The sequence below is a fragment of the Pan paniscus genome, chromosome 2 (assembly GCF_029289425.2).
Source record: "Pan paniscus chromosome 2, NHGRI_mPanPan1-v2.0_pri, whole genome shotgun sequence".
Taxonomy (NCBI): domain Eukaryota; kingdom Metazoa; phylum Chordata; class Mammalia; order Primates; family Hominidae; genus Pan; species Pan paniscus.
Window position 1 is genome coordinate 65678836 of NC_085926.1, and position 6350 is coordinate 65685185.

Below are 6350 nucleotides of genomic sequence, written 5' to 3' on the forward strand. Positions count from 1 at the left end.
TGTCTCTACTAAAAATAAAAAATTAGCCAGGTGTGATGGCAGGCACCTGTAATCTCAGCTACTCAGGAGGCTGAGGCAGGAGAATCGCTTAAACCTGGGAGGCAGAGGTTGCAGTGAGCCGAGATCACACCACCGCACTCCAGCCTGGGTGACAGAGCGAGACTCCATCTCAAATAGTAATAATAACAACAGAATAAGAGAAAGCACACTAGCCTGGGGATAAAAGATGCTTGGGTTCTAGTCCGAATTTGGTTGGTAACAAACTACCGTCTTGGGCAGCTCATATTGCCCTCTCTGAGTTTCCATTTCTCTCTCTTTTTTCTTACATAAGTGCATGGTCTAGATTAGGTAGCAGGAATGACAGAATCATGACACGCAAAATCAATCTGCACACATGTTCTGTCTGGTTAGCATGAACTCTCCAGATCATCAAGTCTGCCTCTCTATTTATCAATAATCACCTATTCACACATTTAACTTACCTGCCTGACCCAAGCAAGAGTGTTATCCCCCAAGTTCTATTATATTTCTTACAGATCCAAAATTATATATAGTATCTCTTTCTGACTCACCCACAGTTTAGTTTTTTTTTAAATAAAGACTTTAGGCCAGGGCAGTGGCTCATGCCTGTAATCCCAGCACTTTGGGAGGCCACATTAGGTAGATCATTAGAGGTCAGGAGTTCGAGACCAGCCTGGCCAACATGGTGAAATCTCGTTTCTACTAAAAACACAGAAAAGAAAAAAGAAAAATAAATAAATAAATAAAGACTTTACTCAAAGCATTTTCAAAATTCCTGTCATCCTAAATTGGAGAATAGTTTTATAGTATTTAGAAAGCTCAAAGACATTCATCCTTCCCTCAAGAAAGAACTTCCCCTAAATGAAGCTCTGACAATTGTTACATGAAATTTATGTTAGGAGGCCATTGTTTTGGACTGATCTCCTGCACTAGGCCCCAACAGAACAGACCAAACCAAAATGGGGTTACTCATGCTAAGGTTCCATTCACCAAAACAAAACGAAAGTGTCTAAGCTTAGGAGAAATGACAAAAAAGATGACAGCCAAATCCTCAGGCAGTTCTAGCTGGCATGAAAGGGAAATCACCTCTGCTTTAACCCTTACAGGAAAAGCAATCTGATGTAGCTGAATGTAAACCAAACCACTTTTTGTATTATGCAATTTCATTGTTCCTGGCTTAAGCTATCATATAAAAACTGACCATTCTGCCATGCCCAATGGAGTGCCTTTTCTAAATCTTTGGATGTCATGCTCTCCAATTCATGAATTGCTACTAAAAGCAAATAAGATCTTTAAACTTAATTTGTTGAAATTTTGTGTTTTAACACAACCAAAATAGGCAAGCATTCTATTCCTACTAGCAACCCTTTACACAAGTTGCTTTAAAAATTACTTAAGAAGGCTGGGTGTGGTGGCTCATGCCTGTAATCCCAGCACTTTGGGAGGCTGAGGCAGGCAGATCACTTGAGGTTAGGAGTTCTAGACCAGCCTGGCCAACTTGACGAAACCTCGTCTCTACTAAAAATACAAAAATTAGCCAGGTATGGTGGTGCCCACCTGTAGTCCCAAATACTCAGGGGGCTGAGGCAGGAGAATTACTTGAACCCGGAAGGCGGAGGTTGTAGTGAGCCAAGATCACGCCACTGGACTCCAACCTACGTGACAGAGCAAGATTCAATCTCAAAAAAAAAAAAAAGAAATTACTTAAGTATACTGGTGCCACCATATTAAATTCAAGAAGTGGTAAAGCAAAGGTTGCTTGTCTCAGTCAAGTTTTTTCTTCATTGTTTGGCTTCACTAAAGTACCAAAAATAAAACTATTGAAATCAAATAGCAGAAAGTTAGAATGCTTTCTAAAAAACTAATCACTCCTGCAAGGCTCACATAATAACAGCCAGCTATGGGTAGAATGACTTTATTCACATCTATTAATAAATGGCAAAGATGAAATGCAGCAGTGGAGGCTCAGATTTTTCCAGTTGTGGTAGAACACCCAGGAGTCCCAGTTTGAACCTTCCTACAATTTAATTTTTAATATCTCTGCTTTAGAAAATACTACAGTGGCATTACTTTAAAGAAATCATTATCTTTTAGAAAATGTGAGAAATGTGTTTAAGAAGATAAAAACTGCTCCGTACAGAGAATAATATTTTCCCCTTTAAACTCCAGGGACAAAGCAAATTTTCCAGTGTCATTTTACTGTAGCCCACCAGGATTTTGACAAAGCAAACCTAGTGCTAAGAAACTCCTTGAAACTTGAAACCAGCAAAGAGCCTCTTGGTAACTTAAATAGATGAATTTCAATTTTAAAGCCACTGTGCCTGAAAAAAAAGAAATGCCTTTTTTAAAAAATTGCAAAATTTGAACTCAATATTGGCTTTCTTACTGAAGAAAATAATAGGAAAATATTCTTTAAAAGTTGTCGATCTGTTTTTTTCTGATGACAAAAATAAATAATGAGTAGACAAAACCAAATGATTACTTAGGTATATAATCCTCATATATGCATATAATGGGGTTTTTACTTGGTTTTCTTTTGATCTTTTTATAAAAATGAGCTCACATTGCACATGCACTTTGAACTTCCTACTGAAAGTTCATAAGCGTAGCAGAGCATGATGTTGTGTACCTGTAGTCCCACCTATTCAGGAGGCTGAGGCAGGAAGATCATTTGAGCCCAGGAGTTTTAGGCTGCAGTAATCTATGATCGCACCACTGCACTCTAGTCTGGGCAACAGAGCAAGACTCTAAGAAAAAAATATAAAATAAATAAAAATAAAGTTCATCAATATCACACAAAGCCTCCTAGAAATAAACAGTCCCAGGCCCCATCCAGGTACAAGCTGCAATTTCACAGCATTTCAAGGTGATGGACATGCAATTGAAAAATGAAGAAGCCATAGCCGGGAAGATACTTTATGGAACACCATTCCCTATTTGACTTTGATGATAAGATGTAGATGTTGATAACACGTGTCTCTGGACACCAAGGAAAATAAGTGTCTACCTGGGTTTAAACATGTGCCTACTATCTCTATGTAACAGTGCCTGTTAAAAGCAAAAAAGGTGAGAAAGCATCTTCAAGTTCAGGTTTTCGGATAGAAGGTGGCTGGAAAGAGCTTTCCTTTGTTGCATCACTTCCCCAATAAAGTAGCTTGAATAACCATCAATGAGATAGCCTCTCCTGTCAAAACCTCCAACTAAAGTCACCGTATCCAACAGGGCCCTTGGGCAAAGATGTTCACTTTCAAAATTCACCATGAGGAGATTTACGTGCCACCTGGGAGGATTGCTATCTTGGGCCCATGACGCTATTACTGCTCTCATGAACTTATTACTGAGAGGACAAGAAAGGTGAGAGAGGCAGAAGAAGACACATCACTGGCAAAAACTGCTCTGTCTGCTTACCATGAGTTTACTTTAGACTCCTGCCTGCGGAAATACAACCAGTGTGTCAAGGCCTATGTGGCCATTCAGCATTTCCCAGAGAATCTATGACTTCTCCTAGTTCCAAAGACTGTCTCATAGAAAACTAACATCAGAATTCCCAGTTTTTTCATCAAAATTGGTCAAGCACTAATTATTAAAAGTATGAAAAATGCTACCATATGTTCATCTTTTAGTTGCCTTCTAGGTACCGTAGGGCATTGGTGATTTAAGCTGCCATCCATCCTGCCACATGCAGGAAGAAACTGACACGAGGAAACCTACTGGCCAGCTCTTGTTCTGATAATGTCCAGCAACCCTTAATAGGGGCAAGGTACTCTACATGCCTCAGTTTACTCTTGTGTAAATGATACCTGTGTGCCTCAAGTGTTTCTCAAAGTATGACTCACACACCATGAGAGCTGAGGGACAGGTATGAAAGACGCTTTTAATAGGTAATGTGAGCATTAGAAAAATATTAGATGTTTGCATATAGGCGTATCCTTTTTTAGTAAATTATTATTCATTTATTTACTTATTTATTTTGAAGTGGAGTCTCGCTCTGTCACCAGGCTGGAGTGCAGTGGCACAATCTCAGCTCACTGCAACCTCTGACTCCCTGGTTCAAGCTATTCTCCTGCCTCAGCCTCCCAAACAGCTGGGACTACAGGCATGTGCCACAATGCCTAGCTAATTTGTTATTCTATTTTTAGTAGAGACGGGGTTTTCCCATGTTGGCCAGGATGGTCTTGATCTCCTGACCTCGGGATCCACCCACCTCGGCCTCCCAAAGTGCTGGGATTACAAACGCAAGCCACTACGCCCAGCAAATTATTTTATTTTTAAAGAAGATTACTGGGCAGGGTGTGGTATTACAGATTACACCTGTAATCCCAGCGCTTTGGGAGGCCAAGGCGGGCAGATCACCTGAGACCAGGAGTTCGAGACCAGCCTGGCCAACATAGCGAAACCCCGTCTCTATTAAAAACTCAAAAATTAGCCAGGCGTGGTGGCATGCACCTGTAGTCCCAGCTACTCAGGAGGCTAAGGCAGAAGAATCGTTTGAACCCAGGAGGCGGAGGTTGCAGTGAGCCGAGATTGCGCCACTGCACTCCAGCCTGGGTGACAGACAGTGAATCTGTCTCAATGTCTCAAAAAAAAAAAAAGAAGAAGATTACTCAGCAAATATCAGCTCAGATAGTAGGTGAATATGAGGTGGAAAGTCCTAAAGGTGTTTCTTAATTATTTCAGGTAGTATAGCACCATGGGGAATTGAGTATCTCTTTACAGAACACAGGGAAACATAGAGATATTTTATTTCATCATAAATAAAGAAAATTTTACAACTGTGTAATATAAAAGCACAACCACAGTTTACATGTCTGCAATTTGTTTAAAACTAGCTATCAAAATAAGGTATAACCAGCCTTCTCCAAATGTGATTAATAGTTATTTGCTATTTAGCTTATAATGTTTTATGTTCTGCTAGCATTAGAAAGCAAATAAGCTAGTCAGCACAAAAAATTTTGAAACCTTTAATAAAAAACAAAATCTAATGGATTTAATTTTATTCAATAAGCCTCATCATTATTTGACTCTCCGTCAGCCTAACCCAGGAATCCCCAATGCTGTATGGAGCATGCTATGAGAAGCAGGGACTAGTTGGAGTCTGAAGTCCATTCTATGATGCTAGATCATGTAAGACCTTAATTTATGGTTTGACTATTTTAAAAGAATAGTGTTGCATCTTTTATAACCTGGCCAGGCGCGGTGGCTCACGTCTATAATCCCAGCACTTTGGGAGGCCGAGGCGGGTGGATCACAAGGTCAGGAGTTCAAGACAAGCCCGGCCAAGATGGTGAAACCCTGTCTCTACTAAAAATACAAAAATTTGCCAGACTTGGTGGTGGGTGCCTGTAATCCCAGGGAGAGGGTGAGGCAGGAGAATCGTTTGAACCTGGGAGGCGGAGGTTGCAGTGAACTGAGATCATGCCACTGCACTCCAGCTTGAGCGACAGAGCAAGACTCCGTCTCAAGAAAAAGAAAAAGAAAACAACAACAACAACAATATAACCTATTAGGCCCAATCCCTTCCTTGTAGGGGCCAATTTCCTCTTTCCTCATAAAAACAGAGACTTTATGAACCTGTGTCTCCCTGTTAACATTGTCAGATCATAGAGAAAAGCCATTCCTTCTTTGTCTCTTCTGCACTGATTCAGGGGGGACTCGAGTACAGCTGTCCATCATGAGACCCTGGCTTTTTCACCACAGGAGTGGGCATGGGACCTAGGATGGCCAAACACCACCAATGTAGGCAAAAGACCCAACTGAGCCAACTGAGTTCTCTGCAGAGAATGATCATGGTGCTAGAAGGGAGGGACACCTCTTTCCCTGGGATCAGCAGCCATAAGAAGGAAGTAGGCCAGGAGCTGCCACATGGAGAACACTTCGTGAGAGTGAAGCAAACACAGAGGAAGCAAACAGGGAGCAGAGAAAAGGAAAACGAGACAGCATAAGGATAAGCTTCATAAATCAGGAAGCTAACAAACTTCAGGCTCACTGAGGGCAGTATTGCAGGTAAATGAGTCTAAGTTTGAGACAAGACATGTTTCCAGGGACCTGGTTTTACGACCCAGTTCCTGATTACTGCACAGGCTGATGAGAATTTCTTGCATTTACAAATGACAGAAAAGATGCACAGAAAGCAATTGACAGCATGTGAATTTAAGGAGGGGAAGCAATGGGAGTAGGCAAGAATTGAAAGACTACCAGATGAAAGTTACCAGGAAGCACAGAGGTCACGAGGTCTGCAGAACTGGGTGAAGATACAGACTCCACCTCACACCAGCCTCCTCTTTGATCTACCACGGACCAGTTTCCTCATCTGGTAAATGGCAAAAAAC

General features: G+C 41.2%; 1 protein-coding gene across 33 annotated transcripts in view; it reads right to left on the minus strand.

Moving 5' to 3' along the window:
• Positions 1-6350, minus strand: part of MAGI1 (membrane associated guanylate kinase, WW and PDZ domain containing 1) — a 675392-nt gene that overhangs the window by 401312 nt on the left and 267730 nt on the right. The window lies entirely within an intron of this gene.